The sequence below is a fragment of the Rhinatrema bivittatum genome, chromosome 7 (assembly GCF_901001135.1).
Source record: "Rhinatrema bivittatum chromosome 7, aRhiBiv1.1, whole genome shotgun sequence".
Lineage (NCBI taxonomy): Eukaryota > Metazoa > Chordata > Amphibia > Gymnophiona > Rhinatrematidae > Rhinatrema > Rhinatrema bivittatum.
Genome location: NC_042621.1, coordinates 300,113,663 through 300,138,892, shown reverse-complemented (window position 1 = coordinate 300,138,892; position 25,230 = coordinate 300,113,663). Strand labels below are relative to the sequence as shown.

At 46.2% G+C, this 25,230-nt stretch overlaps 1 protein-coding gene across 1 annotated transcript in view; it reads left to right on the top strand.

Annotated features, from left to right (window-relative positions):
* Positions 1-25,230, top strand: part of GFRA1 (GDNF family receptor alpha 1) — a 349,872-nt gene that overhangs the window by 234,752 nt on the left and 89,890 nt on the right. The window lies entirely within an intron of this gene.

The window sequence follows — 25,230 nt, the reverse complement described above, 5'->3', positions numbered from 1 at the left end:
CCTGCTACACCAAGTTGATGCTCCAAGGCAGCACACGGGCTGCCAGACTACAGCTGGGACTTGGCTACTATGTCTGTGAAGGTCTCCTCTTGGTATATCTCTGTCTGCCTCAGCTCCTCCAGGTCTTCGACTCTGGCCTCCAGAGATCGACTCGTTCTCTGAGAGCCAGGAGCTCTTTGCATCAGGCACACATATGCAACCTCTCACCAGCTGGTAAATAATCAAACATGTGGCACTCGGTGTAAAAGATTGGAAGGTCCCCATCTTGCTGCTGGTCTGATGCCTGCATCTTAATATTTGGGGGTAATTAGTTAATTTAGGTTGCTAAGGCAGTAGGGATGCATAAATTAAAGTTCTTTAAATTTATGTGGTGTATTTAATGTTAATTTGGCAATGGCCTGCAAGGGGACAGTAATTCATCTATTCATAAAGGCAGAGTCACTCCCTTGTTTTAGATAAATCCCTGATTGATTTTAGGTGTGAAAAAGGTCTCTTGTCCTTTTAAACAGGAAAAGAGTCCATAAATCAAAGAATCTGCTTAGGTGTGGGTGGGAGGGAAAGAAGGACACTAAGAATTGCCTACCTTTCCTGGCTTTTTATCAGGCACACACACTTACAATTGCCAACCTTTCTTTTATAATGAAGCACACACATTAAAGATTAATTTACCCCACAATTTGACTCTCCCCCAAATTTTAAGTGCCAGAATTACCCAGTAAAGTAATACTCACCAATCCTCTTCAGCTACCAGCAAATGCTTCCTTTCAAATCATATTAGAACCAGGGGACACTCCTTGAAACTAACAGCCAGCAGATTTAAAACAATGTGCTTTTTCACTCGGTGCACTTTCAAGTTGTGGAATCTGTTGCCAGAGAACGTGATCCAGGCAATTAGCACAGCAAAGCTTAAAGGAGGTTTGCACAAACTCCTGGAGGAAATCTTTAAAATGTTGCTAGCCAGGTAGAGTAGAGAAAGCCATTGCTATCCCCGGGATCTGCCAGATACTTGTGGCCTGGACTGGCCATTGTCGGAGACAGGACGCTGAGCTGGATGGATCTTAGTCTGACCAAGCATTGCAGATTGAACAGGTTAGGGCTTTTCAACTTGGAGAAGAGGAGACTGAGAAAGTTAAATGGGGGGCAGGGGGGCAGTAGGGGACACTCCATGAAATTAACAGGTGGCAGATTTAAAACAAATTGGAGGCAGTCATTTTTTCACTCAACGCATAATCAAGCTGTGAAATTTGTTACCGAGGGATGTGGCCAAGGCATCTAGCATAGGCTTAAAAGTTCATTAATAGCCAGGTAGATTTGAGAAAGCCACAGCTTATTCCTGGGAGTGAGCAACAAGAAATAGATCAGCTCTTTTGGGGAAATCCTGGGTATCTTGTGACCCATATTGGCCACTGTCAAAGGCAGGATGCTCATGGAACCTTTGGCAATTGTTATCTTCTTACCTGACTAAAATCCTTGGAAAATTGTCTTCCCCACCACAGAACCTCTTATCATGCTTGAACTAACAGGTGTGCTTTGTCCATGAGTTCAGGATGAAGGGAAGGAATTGCTTATCCAGTCTTCTTGTAAACGGAATCCATCATAGCATCCCTTGAATTGCTGATGCCTTTCTGCAGTTCACTGTTTGTGGTCAGGGCCCTTAAAGGATTCAGAGAATCCCCCTAGAAACTTACAAAGTGCAAACCACCAACCAGAAAGGCCAAACTCTAGAAAAGACAATGAACCCTCAAGAAATAACTAGAATTCTGTCCCATGGCTTTGAGTATTGAAGGGTTGGGGATAGAATTCTAGTTTTTTCTCATAGGTGTTGTCACGCTGCAGCATGACCCACCGTCCGGTGCAGTTTCCTCTTTCTCATGGAGTTTGATGGCTGAGAGGGGTAAGTACTAGTATTTGCTGAAGCTCCTGAGTCTCGTTCTATGATTCTCACCACATGCCATGGATAATCGCACTGCCTCAAGTTCATGCTCTGGAATAAATTTAGGTATAAAAATATAAAAACTAACAAGCCGGGTGATTCATGACCTTGTCTAAGGCTCGTATTATTTAACTATAAATCACTTACCACTTTGGCACATCTTAACCTCATATTAAAACTTTACAATAAAACCATTATATTTAAAGACATAAAACCTGAAGCTGAGGAAGTGTCTCATTCTTTTTTCTGATGGTAATTGATTTCCCAGGATATCAAATTCATAATGCAATAAAACAAAAGGTGTTGCATGGTTCATAAACTGCATAGCTTGCAATATTCTTTGGAAGCACCCAGATTGCAGATCTTGCTGCGTTGACTTCATTTCAGATCATGCAGAGCTCTCATAGCCGATTGGTCCTAGAGAAATGGAATTCTCTGCTGGTTGTGGACATCTTTTACTGACCCAGCAGATGAAGTCATCTCAGTCTTCTGCATAAGTCTTCTAAACTATATTGTTACAGATGATACGAAGTTACAATGTGCTTTTCAATATATCTATAAATGATCTGGAAAGGAATACGACGAGTGAGTTTATCAAATTTGCGGATGATACAAAATTCTTCAGAGTAGTTAAATCACAAACAGACTGTGATACATTACAGGAGGACCTTGCAAGACTGGAAGATTGGGCATCCAAATGGCAGATGAAATTTAATGTGGACAAGTGCAAGGTGTTGCATATAGGGAAAAATAAACCTTGCTGTCGTTACACGATGTTAGGTTCCATATTAGGAGCTACCACCCAGGAAAAAGATCTAGGCATCATAGTGGATAATACTTTAAAATCGTCAGCTCAGTGTGCTGCAGCAGTCAAAAAAGCAAACAGAATGTTAGGAATTATTAGGAAGGGAATGGTTAATAGAACGGAAAATGTCATAATGCCTCTATATCGCTCCATGGTGAGACCGCACCTTGAATACTGTGTACAATTCTGGTCGCCGCATCTCAAAAAAGATATAGTTGCGATGGAGAAGGTATAGAGAAGAGCAACCAAAATGATAAAGGAGATGGAACAACTCCCCTGTGAGGAAAGGCTGAAGAGGTTAGGGCTGTTCAGCTTGGAGAAGAGACAGCTGAGGGGGGATATGATAGAGGTCTTTAAGATCATGAGAGGTCTTGAATGAGTAGATATAAATCGGTTATTTACACTTTTGGATAATATAAGGACCAGGGGGCATTCCATGAAGTTAGCAAGTAGCACATTTAAGACTAATCGGAGAAAGTTCTTTTTCACTCAACGCACAATAAAGCTCTGGAATTTGTTGCCAGAGGATGTGGTTAGTGCAGTTAGTGTAGCTGGGTTCAAAAATGGTTTGGATGGGTTCTTGGAGAAGAAGTCCATTAACGGCTATTAATCAAGTTTACTTAGGGAATAGCCACTGCTATTAATTGCATCAGTAGCATGGGATCTTCTTAGTGTTCGGGTAATTGCCAGGTTCGTGTGGCCTGGTTTGGCCTCTGTTGGAAACAGGATGCTGGTCTGACCCAGCATGGCAATTTCTTATGTTCTTATGTTCTTAAAATAAGAAGCCTAATTCTTCTTAGAAACCTGTTGCACTGTAAACCGTTGTGATATGCCAGATCGAACATTGGTATATAAAAACAAACAAATAAATAAATAAATATCATCTTTGGCTAATATTTTTGCTAGTCCAATGAAAAGGAATCAGAGTCCCTTTTATGAAGAGAGTTGCACAGACAAGTTTGCAGCATTGATTGCACACATAGCAGAATAGGGGGCAAGTTTCTGGAGGACAAGGTGAGACTCTTGTTTCTAAGGCAGAGAATTTAAATTTCAGTGTGATTTAGTATTTGGGATTGGAGAGAGAAAGCTAGCAGAGAAAGTTTGCTGTGTTCTGGGTGTGGAACATCGAAGGTGATAGGAATGGAGGGCGTGCAGAATGGACCCCTCCATGCATGTATTGTTCTTAATTCCCTTTGTATACATACCCGCCACTTTCTACTGGCCGACACTGGACCCCGGGCTAGATGGCCTTTGTCCAGACTTACTATTTCTGATTTTAAGATAGAATGGCAGAAAGCAGGTAAAAAAACGTAAACGTCTAAATCAATGCACTTTTCTGTATACATATTTATATTATTGTATACAGTGCTCTAATCAGTTTCCAACTCGACCTCCTTAGGGGTGGCTGACATTTCCTGTTCTTTTCTGTTAGCAGTTTCTCTCTCAAAGACTGCATTTCTCGACAGAGGGCTCATGTGAATTCTGCAGCAGATCGCCTCTGATCTTCAAAACAAACCATGGGTTGATGCACAGATACCTTCACTTGTGCTATCAAGCAGAAGGGCAGAGGTCTCCGTCACGCAAAGCGAAACACAAAAAGGAAAATCGCATTATATTGGGCTATTAAAAGTCTGCCCACCAAGATGCGATGAGAAGTTAAAGCTTCCATTCCCGGGCGACATCCTGGCTTTCTGAAAAGCAAGCTCTCAATTTATGCTAAGATCCTGGCAGGCTGGCACGGTTACTGATTTGAAAAATACACAGAAGTGTTCCTTTTACTACTTTAGGTTTTTATGTATAACCCCCTGTCCCTTCTTCTTGTGGTCTGCAGGGGCTCAGGGAGAGGCCATGGATCAGTCCGGCATCCATGCTTCTGGGTTCCTCCCATTCACGGAGGAAGTAAATAGTCTTCCAGGGGCCTTAGAGGTTTTCTGGAGCTCCTCGCAAATAGTCCATTAAAAAAAACAACCCCCCCCCCCACACACACACACACACACACAGTCACTGTAAGTATTGTTCAAAAATACAACTTGATTTTGGAGGTAAAATATCACAGTAGGTAAATTTCTGGTCAGCATATATTCAGTACAGAAAAATAATAAACTCACAGTCTGTCATCAGCAATTCTGCACATTCCTGGGAGTAGGTACTGCGGACAAGCTTCCCCCTGGGCGCTTCTCCTGGGTGCAGCGCTCTTAAATCTCATTGACAAAGGCAGGCAGCAAATATAGGGATCTCTTCTTTCTCTAAGGCACTTTTCCTTCTGAATCCTTGTTCAGCAACACTGAAGAAATCCCTCTTAGACAGAATAAAAAGTGCTGAAACTAGCTCACTTCTTCTTAGAGCCCTCTTTCTTGGATACTCTGAAATTGCACGAATAGCTCTCGGGCCCCAAGATCTCCCCAATCCTGAAGGCCTGGGAACCCAGACCTTGGACACCAGCCACCTTTCCAGGACAGGAGACTGGATAGGCCACCCTCCGGCACCTCTCTCTCTAAGAAAGAGACGCCCTGAAGATCAACCCCCCCCCCGTAGTGAGAGAACTGAAGAACCCTGAAGCGACGATGGCACAGGTGCTTTATTAAACTGTTGACACCTCATACTGAGGAGTGCCAACCACCTCTGCCACACTCAGGGTCTGTTGAGACTCTGAGGCCTGCTAGTAAGGGTCAGTTTTGTCACCTTCTTACATATGGATCTGTGATATTTATTTTGCAGTGCACTTGGAGGTCAAGTTTCAGAAGGATCTAGTTGACGGAAATAGGCATTCCAGGGGACAGGGAGGGCGGGGGGAATATGTGAGTATGTTTAGTTTTCAGATATGCATGTCTTTTCCAGCATGCAGCCAGCCTGCAGGGATAGTAGGTGCCCGCTATGCGGTACAAAGGAACCTAGGCAGGTTGGCGAGAATTAGTACCTTGATATAGGGAGTCTATTAGAATATTAAGTAGTGCGTTGTAGTCAGTCAGAAGCCAAGGAATGGATACAGCTCTTACTTCTCACCTGATTAGAGAGATACCAGGACAGAATTTTCATGGTCCAGAACTTAGAACGTTTTTCCAAATATGGCAACAATTGTCTAGCTGGCTTCCTATGGGAGAAATAGGCTTTGTTTCGACTAGTGCTCTACACTAAAATGTAAAGTTTCTTTGAAATGCTTCCACTCTCCTGATCTCTGAGCATCAAAATGGCAGATGAAATTTAATGTGGATAAGTGCAAGGTGATGCACATAGGGAAACATAACCCATGCCATAGTTACACAATGTTAGGTTCCATATTAGGAGCTACCACCCAAGAAAGAGATCTAGGCGTCATAGTGGATAACACATTGAAATCGTCGGCTCAGTGTGCTGTGGCAGTCAAAAAAGCAAACAGAATGTTGGGAATTATTAGAAAGGGAATGGTGAATAAAATGGAAAATGTCATAATGCCTCTGTATCGCTCCATGGTGAGACCGCACCTTGAATATTGTGTACAATTCTGGTCGCTGCATCTCAAAAAAGATATAATTGTGATGGAGAAGGTACAGAGAAGGGCTACCAAAATGATAAGGGGAATGGAACAGCTCCCCTATGAGGAAAGGCTGAAGAGGTTAGGACTTTTCAGGTTGGAGAAGAGACGGCTGAGGGGGGATATGATAGAGGTGTTTAAAATCATGAGAGGTATAGAACAGGTAGATGTGAATCGGGTATTTACGCTTTCGGATAATAGAAAGACTAGGGGGCACTCCATGAAGTTAGCATGTGCCACATTTAAAACTAATTGGAGAAAGTTCTTTTTCACTCAATGCACAATTAAACTCTGGAATTTGTTGCCAGAGGACGTGGTTAGTGCAGTTAGTATAGCTGTGTTTAAAAAAGGATTGGAGGGGGGATCACATGACACCTTGACGGGAGCAGACGTGTCTTCCCGTCCTGGAGCGTAGGCTCATCCCATCCATCCGCATCTAGAGGCTAAAATTGTTTTTTTGGCGGATTACCCGGTGAGGGGTTCTGTTTACCGTTTACCGACGATCCTTCGGAGAAGGGGCATGGCAGCGAGAGCCGGGAAGAAAGAGAAAGAGCGTGAGAAGGCCCGCACGCCGGACCCGATTCCGGAAATGGCTGCGGACGCGCCCGAGACGGGAGTCGGAGCTTCGGGCTCAACAGCAGAGCTGACTGCGGCGGTGTTAGCTGCTTTGAATCCGGAATTTAAGAAAATTTCGGCGCAATTACAGGAACTCACAGCGGGGATGGCGAGTATTGATCGGCGCTTCTCTGAAATGGAGGCCCGGATTTCCACAAACCAAGATGGCCTCCACGTGGTTCAAACGGAACTGGCAGCCCTGAAACGGACAGTGGACACTCAAGCACAGAAACTAGAGGATCTTGAGAACCGCTCTCGCAGAGCTAATTTAAGGTTGGTGGGGCTCCCGGAGGCACTCGCCGAATTTCAGCTGCCCAAGTTTCTTGAAGGTTGGCTCCCGACTGCCCTGGATCTCTCGGGGTTGTCGGGCACCCTCCGGGTCGAACGTGCACACAGGCTTGGCCCTAAACGTGATGATTCCGCCAGGCCTCGCGTGGTGATTGCGAAAATTCTCAACTACTCCCACAAGGCGGCTATTATCCGTGCAGTACAGCAGGGGAAGAAACCGGTGCATGAGAATACCCCTATATTGATTTTTCAGGACTTTTCGTTGGCGGTTTCTCAGCAGCGGAGGCTTTTGGCGCCATACTGTTCTCAGCTGTACAAGAGGGGTGTTCGGGCTGCGTTGCTCTACCCGGCCCGGCTTCGTGTGCCCACGCTGCAAGGAATAAAATGGTTCACCGAAGTAGAAGCGGTCCATCAGTATCTCCGGTCTTTACCTGAGCCCACCTCAGGGGACGCTTAAAAATCTGATTTTTTTTTTCTCTATGCATCTGGTGTTAAAGACTACAAGGGTTTGGGTTCCATACCTGAGTGGGCTTTGACTGGCAGAATACCTAAATTGTATTCAACTCAGCTTGGTACCTCGCCCCAGTGGACTTGGAGTTTATTTCCTTTTCAAAGTTTGAGGCTGTAGCAGTGCACCCCTTGGGGCTGTTGCGGTTGCTGCATACCTGTTCATGTTTTCTTGTTTGTTGATGTGTTTTGAGCTGTTTGGGTGCCCTAAGGGCTATAGGGCCCGCACACAGGGGGGGGTAGTACTTTGAAGGGGGTGGTTTAACTGCACATTGGTTTGGTTGGTGGTGGGGGACATTTTATTTTTGTGGGGTGGCTCGGAGAGAAGGAATATGGGGGTTGAGGTGATGTTTGAAGGCCTCCGCATCTCTGTTTTGGGGGGGTTTTTTTCCTTCTTTCTTGGTATCTGAGTGGGATGTTCGGATGTGGATGGATGGGAGAGACTAGGCTCCTTGTCAAGGGGATCTTCACCTACCAGTAAATGGTGGGACAGGGAGCGTGTGTTTGTCGGCGGGGTAGGGGGGGGGGGGGGGGGAGGGGTTTGGTAGGGGGAAGGGGTGGGCAGGGGAGGGGGGGGGGACAGCAGAATTCATGCCGTCTGGTGGGGGCTTGCAGGGTGGTTGCAGTTGGCGCTAGTACTCAAGCGAGCGCATTTCTCAAAGGGGTGGGTCCAGCTGGGAGACGCACTCCTTTTGCTTTGTTAGCCACTTTTTGTACACCGCTTTGGGTTTGGGATCCACCTTGAGTGCTCCTAATTTTCGTATCTACTCCTGGAATGTGGGGGGAATTAATTCACCTATTAAAAGGTCTAAAATTTTACAAGCCCTGAACAAAAAACGTGCGGACTTGGCCTTTATACAGGAGACACATTTAACTGATCTTGAGCATGTGAAATTAAAGCAAAGGTGGGTGGGGGAGGTGTACTACGCGTCTGGGACATCCCACTCAGCAGGCGTTGCTGTATTACTTCGGAGATCTTCTCCGGTGCAGATTCTCAAACAAATTAAGGACCCGGAGGGGCGCTATATAATATTGGAAGGGGTTTACAATCAAGCACCTCTGATTCTCTGCAACATTTACGCGCCTAACGTGTATAGCGCTTCCTTCTATCAAAAACTTCAGGCTCTTTTGTTGCCGTATATGGATGAGATGTTAATTGTGGGAGGGGATTTCAACGCGGTTAGAGACCCTTCCCTGGATAGAGATTCTGCGGCGCAGGGTCGTTGTGTGCCTAGTAAGGGGATTCAATTTTTAGAGACCTCCCTTCACCTTGTGGAGGTTTGGAGAATGTTACATCCCACTGAGAAAGAATTCACGCATATTTCCAGGGCGCACGGATCCCACTCGAGGCTGGATTATCTTTTCATTAGTTCTCATAGCTTTTTTCGGGTGGTGGAAGCGGGGATTGAGGATGTGGTTTTATCGGACCATGCCCCTGTTTGGTTGGCTCTTACGGCTGCTCGGCGTCCGTCTAGTACCCCACTGTGGAGATATCCGTATTACCTAGCAGAGGATGTACCTTTCCAGACACATCTGAGGAAATGCTGGGCTGCCTTTGAAGCCTCAAATGCTCAACATAGAGATGATCCCATCCTCTTTTGGAATACAGCAAAAGTGGTGTTAAGAGGTGAGATCATTTCTTATGTCGCCCACAGGAAAAAAACATTAGATAAGCAGCTCATCCATTTGACAGCACAAATGCAGAGGGCTAAACGAGAGTTGCTTGCCGGTCCTTCGAAGGTGCGTAGGGATCAGTACTTGGCCCTGCAGACTTCTATTAATACCCTTCTACATCAACGAGCAAAGAAAAGTTTGTTTTTCTATCAATACAAATTATTTCAGTTTGGCCAAAAGTCTGGTAAAATGTTGGCTAATCTGGTTAAGTCTGCTCGGGGGTCTCGACACATTCCTGCAATACGGAATGCGAGTCGGCAGTTGGTGACTGATGGGGATGATATTGGCCGGGTTTTTCAGCAGTATTATGCCAAACTCTACCAATCTGGGGGTTGGGCGGAATCCAAATGGGAGGATTTTGGGGATTGGAGTCACTTTCCCTCCCTGACAATCGGGCAGTGCAGGCAGCTTAATGTCCCCATTTCGGAAGAAGAGGTCTCAGGGGCGATAATGACAATGCATAAGTTAAAGGCTCCGGGACCCGATGGGTTTAGTGCAGAGTTTTTTAAGTGCTTAATTGGACCACTGACGAAGACCCTACCTACTGTCTATAATGCGCTGGTAGCGCAGGGGGCGTTTCCCCCTAACGGGAATCTTGCCTATGTCACCTTGATTCCTAAGGCGGGTAGGGATCCATTGCTTCCTGAATCGTATCGGCCCATCTCTTTATTAAACGTTGATCACAAGATTTTGGCAAAAATCCTCGCAGAGCGCCTGGCAAAGGTTTTACCAGGTTTGATCCAGCCGGGACAGGTGGGCTTCGTTAGGCAGCGCTATGCCATTCGGAACTTGAGACAAGTGGTTCTGGCAATGGCTCTTTGCAAGAGGGTGGGGCAGCCTTACTTGATCACGAGTCTGGACGCAGAAAAGGCGTTTGATAGGGTGGAGTGGGGCTTTATGTTCCACATTCTAAGAACCATGGGGTTTAGTGGCTTCTTCTATCAGGCGGTGGCGCTCCTTTATAGTGCCCCGGAGGCCTGTATTCAGGTAAACGGGAGATTGACAGACCCCTTTTCGGTTGGCCGCAGCACTAGACAGGGGTGTCCGCTCTCCCCTATGCTTTTTTTGATCACCTTGGAGCCCTTTTTACTGGCCATACAGGCGCACATGGGTATTAGAGGGATACAATTTCGGGAGGGGCAGGATAGGGAATTGTTTAAATATGCGGCCTTCGCTGACGATATCTTACTGTTCCTTACTACACCGCAGCGTTCTTTGCAAAACCTCCTTGGTCTGTATGGTCAGTATGCTGAACTCTCGGGAATGCAGGTCAATTGGGAGAAGTCTGAGGCGCTGGCTTTCCCTGATACACTTAAGGAGAGATGGGAGGGCCCCTTCCCTTTGAAATGGGCGCGTGGGTCCATTAAATATCTGGGTATACATATTACTACTGAGGTGCAGAATATATACTCCCTGAACATTGTCCCTCTATTGAAAGCGACACAAGAAAAACTGTTGGCGTGGCGTAATTTACCGCTCTCTTTGGGGGGGAGGGTAGCCTTATTCAAAATGGTAATACTACCCAAATGGCTGTATGTGTTACAGACATATCCCATGTTGCTGCTGCCCAAGGATCTTGCTCGTGTGGACCAACTATTACGTCATTTCATTTGGAAAGGGGGGAGAGCGAGAATTTCACTGCGCTGGTTAAAACGGCCCTGGTCGGAGGGAGGTGTGGGACTCCCGAATTTACAACATTATGGGTGGGCGGCGAATTTGCGTTTGATCAGAGGCTGGCTCCTGGGGAAGTCGTCCTTTATTAATTTAATGGCGGAAAACACCTTTGCCAGTCCACTGTCTTTAAGTTATGTCCTAATGGGCCGGGGGGATGCCTTATCTCCACTATTGACGCGTCACCCATTGGTTTTCCCTTTGAGGAAGACATGGGCACATCTTACTAAGATTTTAGGGATTAGTAATCAATGTACCTACTTAACCTCCTTGCGAGGCAATCCGGATTTCACTCCTGGTTCTACGACTACCTATTTTGTTGATTGGCGCGCCCGGGGAGTGGAATATGTGGGGCATGTCTTTGACTCCGATGGACGTCTTATGTCCTTTGAGACTCTGCAGGAGTTGTATGGAATTCCCCAAAAACACCTTTTTGGCTACATTCAATTGACTCACTATATCCGTACTTTGGGGGGATCAGAGCAGCATATGGCGGCTTTTAATGCCCTGAATGAAGTCCTGCATCTTGATGCTGCTAAAGAACCTTCCCTCTCCATGTATTATAAGGGGTACGCCAGGCGGGTTCACTTTGATACATATGCCCTGTCTGTTGAACGTTGGAACAAAGATGGGAGTTTTCAACTGACACCTCGTATTTTGGCAGGCAGTGTGAGGGGGGTCCTACCTGTCACAAGTAATATGTATTTCCGGGAAATGCATTATAAATTTCTGTGTCGGGCGTATGTCTCACCGTATATGGCATTTAAATTCGGTGTCAGTTCCACTGCTGGGTGTTTGAGGTGTGGAACTGAGAGGGGCACCTTGGCGCACATGTTCTGGGACTGTTCTCATACGCAACGATACTGGCATCGAATTTCCGCCTATTTGGAGGGCTTATTGGGGGTGCAATTGCCCTTATCACCGTATTTATGGTTGTTTCACTGTGTCACTAGACACCTGGTACCTAATGTTGGCCTTCGGGCATTGTTAAAGAAAGCGGGATTAGTGGGGAAAAAAATGATTCTTCTGTATTGGCGGGATGTTAAAGGACCTTCCTTTTGGACTTGGAGAGTGCATTTCCACCGGCTGATGGAGTTTGACAACATGTCATCTCGGACTTCCTTGAACAGTCGCCGGCTGTTTCTTCAGACGTGGGACTTGTACATTCAACATCTGCCCCACAGGGCTAGGAGTTTGATACTTAATAGTGGATGTTAATCCTGCTGGACTGCAACCTGAGAACTCTGGTGCTACGGCACTGACTTATGGGGGACGGCTTTGGGGGGAGAGGGGAGGGGTATTCGGCGGCTTAGCCATGGTGAAGGACACGCTACCGGGGCCCGGTTGTGAGACTGGGGTCCCGGAGTGACGGCGCAGTGTGTTCTTATGCCGCGGGGGGAGAAAATGATAGTGGTATCACTTACCTGTATAAGGGGGGACTTGTTATAAATTGTGGCTTCGTGGAGTTTGTTGTCGGGATGAGTTCCATACCTGTTGTATCTGGAGCTTTTTGTATCACTTAATAAAAATATATTTTACAAAAAAGGATTGGATAAGTTCTTGGAGGAGAAGTCCATTACCTACTATTAATTAAGTTGACTTAGAATTTAGCCACTGCTATTACTAGCAATGGTAACATGGAATACACTTAGTTTTTGGGTACCTGCCAGGTTCTTATGGCCTGGATTGGCCACTATTGGAAACAGGATGCTGGGCTTGATGGACCCTTGGTCTGACCCAATATGGCATGTTCTTATGTTCTTACGATATAATAAGCTTCCCATACTAAAACAGTACTAAATGCCAGCACTCTAACAGTAACAAGCCTACCTAAGAAAAGGCAACACTGCAAATATTACAACAGGCCCTAAAACACCAGTCCACCTCCTTTTAAGAAAATAGAACAAACCAGGCTACTATAGATCCCTACACAGAAACTCTGTACCAGGGGCGGCTCAAGACAATCTGCTCCCTGAGGCGAGGGATGAGATAGTGCCCCCCCTCTCTCCCCACACCCCCTCCCCCACCTGCCCCCCTTCGCTTTTCCACACACACCCATACATGCATGCACATCTATACACTCATTCACATCTCTCCCTCTTCCATACACACGTGCATTCTCATTGTCTCTTCTTACCTCAATCCTCACTAGCCACAGGAGCCTCCTCTTTCCACAGCCCCCGGGACATGCGCTCCACATCCTCCTCCTTCTCCTCCTCCTCCAGTAGCATCGGCCCACTCTGCCCTTGTTTTATTTTTGGCGTGCAGCCCAACACTGTTGCTTCTCCTCCTGGGTCTTCAGTTTCCCGTGGAGGAGGGTGATGCTCCTGCTCATCTTTCGTACCGCGCAGTATCGGGGTTCATGTTTTCTTCTGGGCGCACACTTGCTGATGCTCTTCCTGCTTCAAGCGCGTGCTGCTCCAGGCCCTTTATCTTCCAGCCTTCTGTAGGAGAACACCCGGAGTTTTCAGGTGTTGGCCTGGAGACCCAGCAATTCATTCAGAATTCCGGAGTCTCCCGGCCAAATCCAGAGAGTTACCAGGTATGAGTGTGAGGCAGCTGCGGCAGGGGCAAGCAGTGTGAGGTAGACACCACAATAGCATTCTGAGAGATGCATTTTTTGCCGCCTCAAAATGTTGCCACCTGAAGTGGCCACCTCACCCTGCCTTAGTATAGAACTGCCCCTATACTGTACATATTGGCAGAATACCTGATCTTGGCCACACATGCAGAACATAGCAGACTGTTGTCAACTAGAATAAACAGACTATGAAGTATAAATAGAAACTGGCAGACAAAAACTGAACTAGAAAACGCAACAAGCCAGATCCTGTATGCAGTGCAACAATGGAAAAATAGAAACATCACCATGCCTCATAAAGCATCAAACAATAAAATCAAGAAATATAAAACATCAACCATACAAATAAAATAATATTTTAAAACATCTTAACGAAGAGAATAACATCTAATAATTACTACTCATATGAAAATTTTTAAAAATGTGTCAAGTACCAATAAAATATTTCAAAACAGCAGACACATTAAATAACATCCAATAATTAATACTAATAAGGATAAAAAAAAATCCTCAGCTCTCCATACCTGGGAACCTTTTATTTCCAGCCACTCAAAGATTGTCCTGGATTTTTTTTTAAATTTTTTATTGTATCATCATTTAACAATATACAAAATAAACTTTTGCACTGGAAATACAGAGAATACAAAATCAAAGCAACAATCATCTTAACATATTTAACCCTCTTAACTCAAGGGGTTTATAATTAAATTTCTATTAAGTTTCTCTTGTTACATAGGAAAAAGTGGAGAGAAAAGAAATATTGCAGAGGAGTACATAAAGAAATAAAATTACAAACTTTGGCTCCTGTATTCCGTTCCCAAACTAATTCTCCTCCCTTATGGCGTCATTAGGTTGTCTCCTCCCATCCAAAAAGACCCATAGTTGGTCCGGTAAGAAGAATATGTAAGTATTTCTTACAGGACAAGCAGGATGGTAGTCCTCACATATGGGTGACATCATCAGGATGGAGCCCAATCACGGAAAATTTCTATCAAAGTTTCCAGAACTTTGACTGGCCCCTACTGGGCATGCCCAGCATGGCACTAACCCTGCAGCCAGCAGGGGTCCCCCTTCAGTCTTCTTTTTTCCGCGCTGCAGTAGCCTCACGGTTTAGGAGCTCTGTGGAGATTCCTGACAGGAATTTTCCTCACGGAATTAACTAACGTTAAATTGCCCCACAGGGGTCCCTCCTCTAACTTCTCTCTAGCCGCGGTACTCCGGTAAGTTTTTTGACAGTTTTCCATCGATTACCGTCGAGTTTGGCCCTTGCGGCCTGCTGGCTGTCGTCCATCCCGCGGCTCGATTTTTTCTATGGCCAATGCGTCGGGGTTCCGCCGGTGCCTGGACTATACTCGCACCATGTCTTTCACAGACCCTCATGGCGTCTGTGTAATGTGTTTAGGCCAGGAGCATGATGTCCTGACTTGCACCAAATGTGCCCTCATGACACCCAAAGGTCGCAAGGCAAGGATGGAGAAGATGGGACTCCTCTTCCGTGCTCACACCCCGACGCCGTCCATCGCATCGAAGTCATCGGAACCGACATCGTCGATGTCGCACCAGCATCGACCACTGTCCGGTGACCGTCCGCCATCGACATCTTCACGGCCATCGGTGCCCGTAACTCCCCCTCAGGATCGAGGGGATCATAGGGAGAAACATCGCCATCGGCATCGTAAGACTCGGACCGTCGAGGGAGCAAAATCATCGACCGAGCCACCGTCCGAGCCACTGTCGAAGAAGCCCTGTCCAGGAAAGGCACCGACCATTCCTGCGACCGGGTCATCGAGGCCACCCTCACCTGATCAGGGTTTGGGAGCCGTGATTCTGCCTGTAAAGGTGATCCCTCCAGCTATGCCTCTGCCTCCCTCTTCTGTTCCGGAGCCGGGGCTGCTTGCTCCAGGTCTCCGAGAAGAACTGGACCGGCTGGTCCAGGAGGCGATCGACAAGGCGATGCAACGACTCCAGGTCCCTTCGACACCGGCACCAATTTTGGAACCGGTCATTGACCCAATTCCAGCAGCGCTGGCACCGCTGCTATCCCGGATGGAGGCGCTCATAACTGCCCTTCCACCAGTGATTCCCGGGTCTCCGATGGCTCCGGTGCGCTCCCTGTTGACAGCTTCATCAAGAGGAGAAACACCGTTCCGCATCCCTCCTTCGGGAGTTTTGCCTCAGTCAAGTCGTCCCTCGCCACCGATTCATTCATTGGGGGCGATACGTACGTCGGCGCCATTGATGCCTTCGATACCGGCACCAATGCCCTCCAGGCCGTCCACGGTGCCCCCAGCGATTCCTTCGATTTTCTCGGAGCCTCGGCCGGAGCTTTCAGGTATCCAACCCCCTTCTCGTCCTACAGGTTAGTCTGCTGATCCTTATGACACCTGGGGTGATGATACTTCTTCAGACACCGATGACTTACCTTCACCTCCCTCTCCTACTGAAAATAGAAAACGTTCTCCTCCAAAGGACCTTTCTTTCATTAATTTTGTGAAGGAAATGTCTGAGTTGGTCCCTTTTCAGCTTCAGATGGAGCAGGATGATAGGCACCAGATGATGGAGTTGCTCCAGTTCCTGGATGCCCCTAAATTGATCACGTCTATTCCCATTCATCAAGTTCTCCTTGACCTCCTCAAAAGAACTGTGAAAACCCTGGATCCATTGCCCCAGTCCATAGAAAAGCTGACACTACCTATTTAGTGCAGTCAGCCCCCGGCTTTCAAAAATCTCAGCTCGACCACCACTCAGTTGTGGTAGAATCGGCTCAAAAGAAAGCAAAAAGGACGAAGCCTCTCTCATCTACCCCTCCTGTTAAGGAACACAAGTTCCTAGACAATATTGGTCGACGAGTGTTCCAAGGGGCCATGCTCATCTCCAGAATTGCTGCTTACCAGCTGTATATGACCCAATACAATAGGGTCATCTTCAAACAGATACAGGACTTCTCTGAAACCCTGCCTGAACAATTCTAAGACCAGCTTCAAATCCTTGTCAACAAGGGGTTTGAAGCAGGAAAGCATGAGATAAGAACAGCTTATGATATCTTCGACACCTCTACTAGAGTGTCTGCAGCTGCTATTTCGGGAAGACGATGGGCCTGGCTCAAATCTTCTGACCTTCGCCCAGAAGTACCAGACAGGCTTTCTGACCTACCATGTGTAGGAGACAATCTGTTCGGTGAGCAGATCCAGCAAATAGTTGCTGAATTAAAGGACCATCATGAGACCCTGAAACAGCTCTCATCGATACCTTCCGATTTCCCCTTAAGACAGCCCTTCAGGAAGGACTCTAAGAAGTCATTCTTCCATCCAAGGAAGTACTATCCTCCACCAGCAAGGTCCCGAACTACGAGACCTTATCAAAAGCCTCAGCCTCGCCAGGCCCGAAAGCAAAAGCCACAAGCAGCTCCCCAGCCGGGGCCTGCTTCCGGTTTTTGACTTTCACTTGGAGAGCAGCAGTCTAATTCCTCTGCCAAGCATACCAGTGGGAGGTTGATTGTGCCACTTTCACAACATGTGGCAATCAATCACAACCGACCAATGGGTGCTAGCAATCATTGCTCAGGGTTACCACCTAAACTTTCTTACTCTTCCACTGGACTCACCACCTCTGTAGGCTTGGAGAGTATCCGACCACTCTGTCCTTCTGGAGCAGGAGGTTTCCCTTCTTCTCCAGTTAAGAGCAATAGAACCCGTCCCACTCTGGCAGGAAGGCCTAGGGTTCTGTTCCCTGTACTTTTTGATCCCCAAAAAATCCTGGGGGCTTCGTCCAATTCTGGACCTACATGCTCTCAACAAGTACCTCCAGCAGGAAAAGTTCAAGATGGTAACCTTGGGCTCGCTTCTACGTCTTCTACAAAGAGGACACTGGCTCTGCTCTCTGGACCTCCAGGACGCATACACACACATTGCGATCACTCCAACTCATCGCAAGTACCTCAGGTTTTTAGTAGGCCCAAAGCACTATCAATATCGAGTGCTTCCTTTTGGCCTAGTGTCTGCACCACAAGTCTTTACCAAATGTCATATTCAACAAACTTCTGCTGAATGTCCCGTTCCTGTATCTCAACTTTAGCTACTATTTCATCCAGCTTTAGGGTCTTGCTTGGCCGACATCCTCGCCATAAGGTCCCAAATCGTATCAAGGGTTACTTCCGTCGGTTTAGTAAATTGCAATGGAGGAGGTCTTCTTACCCCAATTTCGGTAGGCAAACTACCTTCTCCTGCTAGTAAGGACGCCAGTTGCTTCCTGCACTTCTCTCCTCTGCGAAGCACCTGCTGGGGTTTTCAGCTCTCCTCCGGACAAACCGGCGACTTCTGGGCCACCCAGCCGGGTGCTCCCGATGATGTCATCAGTATGAGCCTCATCTCCTCCATTGCCGGAATGTGGCAAGGTTCTCGACGGCGTTTTCTGAGCAGGAGGACTCAACGAAAGCTCCCCAGGGGAGTAAGGCTCTCCTCTCGCCTGCTCTCCAGCGGGGGTTGAAGTCCTCAAAACAGGTATGGTAGAGGCAAACTCAGATATTAAACGTTGTCCGTAGCAATGTCCGGGTCGGGTGGATAAACACGAACTTTGCCTTTTCTCTTATGAGGCATCTCTTTGAAGAATAAAAAAAAACGCTGAAGCTTTAATTCAGAAATCTCTGATAACGGAGCACACGGAGTTGCAACCTCTCAGGACGCCATCTTATTTTCTCTCCTAAGATTGTCCTGGATTAATGAGGGAGGCGGATAGGGAGAGTGCACAAACTTTATTCTTTCTCTCTCTCATAAACACGCTCTAACACACATTTATTCTCTCACACACATGCTCACTCTCTGGCTCTCTCCCCTTCATACATATGCACAGACTTTCACTTACATACTCTGGGGGTCTCACACATACTGGCACTATCTCATACTCAGTGGCTCTCTGTCTCTCTCTCTCACACACACACACATACAGGAACTCTCTCACATTTAGCGGCTCTCTCTCCCTCACATACACACTGGCACTCCCTCACGCTCAGCAACTCCCTCTCTCTCACACTCAGGCACTCTCTCATGCTCAGTGGCTCTCTTCTCCCTCACACATACAGGCACTCTCTCACACTCAATGGTTCTCTCTACCTCACACACACACAGGCATTCCCTCGTACTCATTGGTTCTCTCCCCCTCATACATACATAGGCAGGCTCTCTCTCTCTCTCTTTGACACACACAGGCTCTCTTTCTCTCTGTCACAAACACAAGCACTCTCACACACACATATGCTCAAGGTCTCCTCCTCTTATATTCCTTTCCAGGCAGCCTCTCCAGGCCTCTTCTTGGGATGCCAATCTTTGGGATTTGCAGTGGCCACAAAGGGCCTCTTCCTGGTACACAGTGGCCCTACTGGGCCTTTTCTTCGGCCACTGTGGGATGGGCTCGCAATGGCCCCATCGAGTTTCCTCTTTGGCCGATGTAGGCACGCTTTGAAGCTGTGCCGCCCAGGAGGCATCACTGAAGCCATGCCACTGGGGGTACATCACTGAAACTGCGCACCATGGATTCTTTCTTCTGCCTGTGGGGAATGGGAACCTCATGGGCACTCATTGAAACCGCGTGTTGGTGTTGGCCTGAATGCAGGGTGAGGCGGCCACAGCAGGAAGTTTTTTTTTGGGTGGGGGGCACTTTTTACCGCCTCAAAGTCTTGCCGCCTGAGGCAGCTGCTTCACCCTGCCTCATTATAGATCCACCCCTGAGAGGAAGAGCATTCAATAACAAGGCAACCTGGTATGAAAAAGAAGTATAGTAAGTCCCTTCCAGTCTTATCTCAAATCATGACAGAAGCTTAAGCAGCTTTTATTGAGACAAACGCCGAGCATGTGTTCATCTCTAAGGGACCAACAATACATCCAAATAATGTGGGAGACCTCTATGAAGAGTCTTCAAATTTAGACATAATGAGGTCAATTTTGAAAGCCATTTAGCCGGATAATTCACAAGTTATCTGGCTAAATGGCGAGTTTGCTAACATTTAGCCAAATAATCAAGGAGTGTTTTGGAGGCATTCCGGGACAGAGTTAGGTCAGCTGAATAACTTCTCTGGCCAACTCTGATATTTGGAGAGAGCAGGTCTAAAATGATCTGCTGTCATGTGGCTAGAGTACCTCAGACCCAACCGGCCACACTCAAAACAATTACAGCTGGCAAAGCAGCACACACCTAAAAAAAAAACAACCCCAAAATTGGGGCCTCAATGATCTGTAAGATTAAATGTAAGTCTCCTGTCTAGCGGAAGCTACAGGGATTGGGTGTGCATGCACCACAGAGGCCAACATGCTCAATCAAGGTGGGGGAGAATGTGCCCATTGTCACTGAGGTGGCTCCTGCCAGATTTGTCCAGCTCTTCTCAGATGTAAGGTTACATGAGTTGTCTGAGCATGCTGACTGGGTTGTGGAGGACTGGGAAAAGGGTCGAAGAAAGATAAAGGAAAAATGGCAGCTGAAACAGAAATGTTTAGCAATGTACAAAAAAAACCCTTCCAAAAATCACAGGATGGTAGTAACCGATTTTTTCTTTTTGAAGTATGTGGTCTTATTATACTGATTTACAGAAACATGAATACATGTCCAGATTTAAATGGCAGAATTTATTTTTCTACTTTGGAATTTAAATTTTTTTTTAACAGAGGCCCTGAATACATCTGCTGCAGCACTAACAATGACTTGTACAATTTATAGACAGTTTTGATATTAGCAGTTCGTCTACATAGCCACAGCTTTCCAGCTGATAAATCCGCAAGTAACTGGTTTGGTTACTGTAATGCACCAGTAAACCAAGAATTTGAGCCAGCGGAGTTTGCAATGACAACCTACAGTTTGAGAGAGAAACCGAGATAATCCAGTCCTGGAGGATATCTATGTAGCTCTTTACTATTTAAAAGCGAGACAAACTCTTGGATCCCCTGATGAGTTTCTAAAATCTGATTTGTTATTCCTCAGACAAGTGTTTTGCATACAGCTCTGGAGAGTATTAGGAGCTGACTGTGTTCTGGATGACTAACAGTCTGGAATGATAGTATCCTTGTTAAAAACAAAAATAGAGCGAGAACAGAAGCTTGCAAGAATATAACAGAAATTGCTCAACTTTACGTCCCCAGCGGAGATTCAGTATCAGCCTTGCCTGTGGGGTGCACGGCAGTGGTGAGGTCCTCCGGCAGTGAGCATCCATCCCTTGTGGATGCACCTCTCACAGTAACCCCACACCCGGGTCACTTGCAAGCAGCACCGTTCACCTTCAGGAGCTGAAAAATGTTGGCTGATGGAAAACCACCTGTGCCCAAGGTGACTTGGAGGTGTTGAAGGGACAAAAGCTTCCTGTGATCAGAGAGGACCAGTCTTTTGCATTCAGTCCTGATGTTTGTGTAGGCGACAGATGTGTGCTGCCAACCCAGAATAATCCGTTGCATTACTTAAGGTCCCTGAACCCTGTGAAAACGTTCTGTCTGTCCAGAATTATGCTAATAATCATTTGTGTAGGGGTACCATTTATTGACACGGCATCCCAGTCACCATGTCAGAAATGTGTGGGTAGCCACCTCCGGGGTGGATGGCTATTCAAGTGCAGCAGCTTGCATGCAGGGTGACAGATGCTGAGGGGAAAGAGGGGAGGGCCTGTTAAGATAATGAATACTCATTACTTGTTTAGAGTACACAGGGTGTAATGCAGCAATTGTTCAAAACACAGGAGCAAAGCTGACTCATGCCTAGTTTATTATGGAAGATTTAATATGCAGATTTTTTAAAAATGGGAAAAATCTCATGCCTTACTACACTGCAGACTGCTTTTATGCTTCTTTACAGTCACATGCAGTATGTATTCAAGATAGAGTAAAACGCAATCCTCACTGCTCTCCGAAGGATCTGAGAAAGAATTAGCCCTTGTGTGCTGGGAGAAGAGATGACTCTCGGGGAGGTTATAAGATATTGGTGGGTTATGGATAGAAGGGCAGCAAGAGAGAAAAATCTGGCACCAGCTGTGCTGGGATTTCACAAAGGACCATTACTGCCTTTTTATATTAAATTCATCATTATCATTCACATCACTGAATTTAGCATGCAGATGCTCCATGGTTCCTTGTAGGTCCAAAAGGCTCCTGAAAGTAACGAGCTCACACAAGTTGAAAAGGATTTCATCCCTCCATATGCATAAAGTCGACATTTTGGCCCATAAACACCCTTGTGTCAGCTTTCATCGTAGGCAGGAATAAAATCTTTTGCAGTTTTGGGGCTTCGTCGGGCTGCAAGTACCTTGCTGCCTTCCTAGATTATATGCTGAGTCAGAGAAGTAGAGGGTGACAGAACAGAAATAAGGTCACGAGAAGGAGCGAGACTATGGAGAATTTTCAAAGCAAGCCCAAATCTGAGCTGGAGCTTGAAAGAAAGTCCGCCATGTTTTCTGAGGGCGGGAATCAGACGGTCCTGCCTTCTGGAATGGTCTGCATCCCTTCTAAAGCCTTCCTGGCCAGTGCTTTTCTGCCCTGTAATTATTATATAGCACAGATGGTTGCTCGTCCCTATCTGGTAATGAGCTAACATCTGCCTTGCTTATAGTGCCCCAGATGTTAATACCAAATTCCCCCAAGCCATTCCAGCTACCATCTCCTCTGCTGTGGTTCTTAGCCATTCGCTAGTAAAAGATATAAGAGTGTGAAGATGCCTCAGGGGGGGCTGCTGCTAGTTTTGTTATTCATACCCTCCGTCCTGATCATCACTTCCCTTTATCTCCTGCCATTCTGCCATTTGGCATGCAAGCGGATTATAAATAACTTGTTTTACCCACACTCTTATTATACCTTAACACATAATTATCACCACCCTTCAGATATGTTGTGATAAGACATGGGGGGGAGGGCGGTGGGCCGGTTCTGAATGCTTTCAGCCCTCAAGACATAGCAACAAGTGAAACAGACCACAGAGAGAGCCTTACCGCATGCCTGTTATTTATAGCTGATTCACACAACTTGAGAATGAATAATATAATGTGCAAGGCCTTTATCCCTACACAGGTAGTAACATGCATACAGCCATCTCTGGTGTGCGTGGCTTTCGCTGCACATTTCTGGGCTCAAGCTTCATCCCCACGTCCAGGGAGGAAGGGCAGACTGGGCTTCGAGTTACATGGGTGGGTAAATTGGAAGAGGCCGAGGCACTAACCTGCAGAGAGCACTGCAGGAATGGCTCGGGGACACAGATTTGTCTTGGGATATTGGGCCATTTGAATATCATGGAAATCATGTTTATGGCTTTTTTTTTGTGGTAAAATTCATGTGACATGCACACAAAATGTACCTATGCAAACACAGGTCATGAGCTGCTTTCTGTAGTTGTGCAGCTCATGGCATATTTTGCACTGCGCTTTGCAAGAGCTAAATAACGTGCTAAAAATAGCACATAGTGCCCACAAAATAGCACATAGTGCCCACACCTTATTGCATCTATGTCTCAACGCACAATCTCTGACAAAGAAAACACACGTCCTCAATGACTTCCTCTCAGATTCAAAGCCAGATATCTGTGCCATCACAGAAACCTGGCTAAAAAGCTCAGACACAGCCCTAATAAACCAGTTACCGATTCACCTCTACGACATCATCTCGATCCCCAGACAAAAGAAACGAGGAGGTGGTATTCTTCTAGCTACCAAAAAGGAATTCAAACTTAATTCACTTCCAATCAAAACCATCACACCTACAAAACTCGAATTAGGTCTTTTCAAATCTAAACTCCTACAAATTCTTCTAATATATGCTCCGCCAGGACTACTGGACTCAGATATCTCCCCCCTAATAGAAACAATAGCCAAATACATCAACATGGACTCGCCAGCCATAATAATGGGGGACTTCAACCTCCATGTAGACGCCTCTCCCCTCACCCCTAACTGTGAAGCACTCCTTACCACCCTGGGTGCTATGGGCTTTAAACAAATCATAGAAAAACCTACCCATAAAGCAGGACACACTCTGGACCTCATCTTCATCAATTCTAATATATCTTATAAAAATGATCCTATCTGTACCACAATTCCCTGGTCAGACCATTCAATAATTACAACCACACTCATGACTCAAGAAAGCCCTAAACCTCCTCAACCACCTTCCACCATCCAATTTAGGAAAACCTGCACTTCTGACACACTCAGTGATCATCTCACCAAAGAACTCCCCAATCTGGACACCACTAGCCCAGATGCAGCCTTCCTGTCTTGGCACAATATCACTGAGGCAATAGCAAATAAATTATGTCCTAAAACGGTGAAAATAATCAACTCAATACAGAAGAAGAAACAACCTTGGTTCTCCCCAGAACTCAAGCAGATGAAACAAAATCTCAGACACAAAGAATACGAATGGCGCAAGATCCCCAACTCCACTAATTTATCTGATTACAAACGCACCCTCCACAACTACAGGATCACCATCTTAAAGAAAAAAGAGACTTCTATGCCCACAGAATACACGACCTTCAATTTGATGCCAGGACCCTATTCTCTTACGTCTCCCAACTCACAAAATCACCTACACCCACCATTCCAGACGACCAAGCACAAACCAAAGCAGACGAATTAGCACTCTACTTTCAGAAAAAAACTGCAGACACATTAGCACGCCTACCGAACAATGCAACTCCAACCTCCATAATTTTCAATTCCAGGACTTATATTGGGGCCATCCTTGATTCCTTTGAACCTACAACACCACTGGAAATCGAATCTATACTTAAGAAACTAAAACCATCAAACCACCCAACAGATCACATTCCAACTAAACTACTGCTTCTCATCCCGAATACTATTTCCAGAACATTGGCCAACATTATAAATTGCTCACTTGCCCAAGGAATCTACCCGGACAGGCTGAAAACCGCATCCCTCAAACCTCTCCTGAAGAAACCTAACCTCGACACAAGTGAACCATCCAACTTCCGCCCCATATCTAACCTCCCTTTTTTAGCAAAAATCATGGAGAAAGTTGTTAATACACAACTTTCTGTATACCTGGAAGAGCACAATATCTTTCACCCATCCCAATATGGCTTTCGTAAAGCAGCTAGTACAGAAACCCTACTTATCTCCCTAGCCGATCACATCCTCATGGGCCTAGACAAAGGTCAATCTTTTATCCTAGTCCTTCTGGACATTTCATCCGCATTTGACACAGTGAACCATGCCATCCTACTAAATCGCCTAGCAGAAATCGGATTAACAGGATCTGCCCACAGCTGGTTTAACTCCTTTCTAAGTAACAGAAGCTTCAAAGTAAAAATCAATAACAACGAATCCCCAGATGTCAAATCAACATTAGGAGTACCACAAGGCTCTTCCTTGTCACCCACACTATTCAATATATACCTCCTGCCCCTCTGTCAACTGCTTACGGACCTAAATTAAAATTCTATCTCTATGCAGATGACGTACAGATTCTGATTCCCATTACAGAATCTCTCCCTAAATCTCTCGCCTTTTGGGAAATCTGCCTCAAATCTATAAACAGTCTGCTCACCAACTTGAATCTAGTTCTGAATGCAAATAAGACTGAACTCCTAATCATCTCCTCGGACCACTCGGCCTTAATCAATCCACCAGCAGGCAACACCCAGATCACGCAAGTAAGGGACCT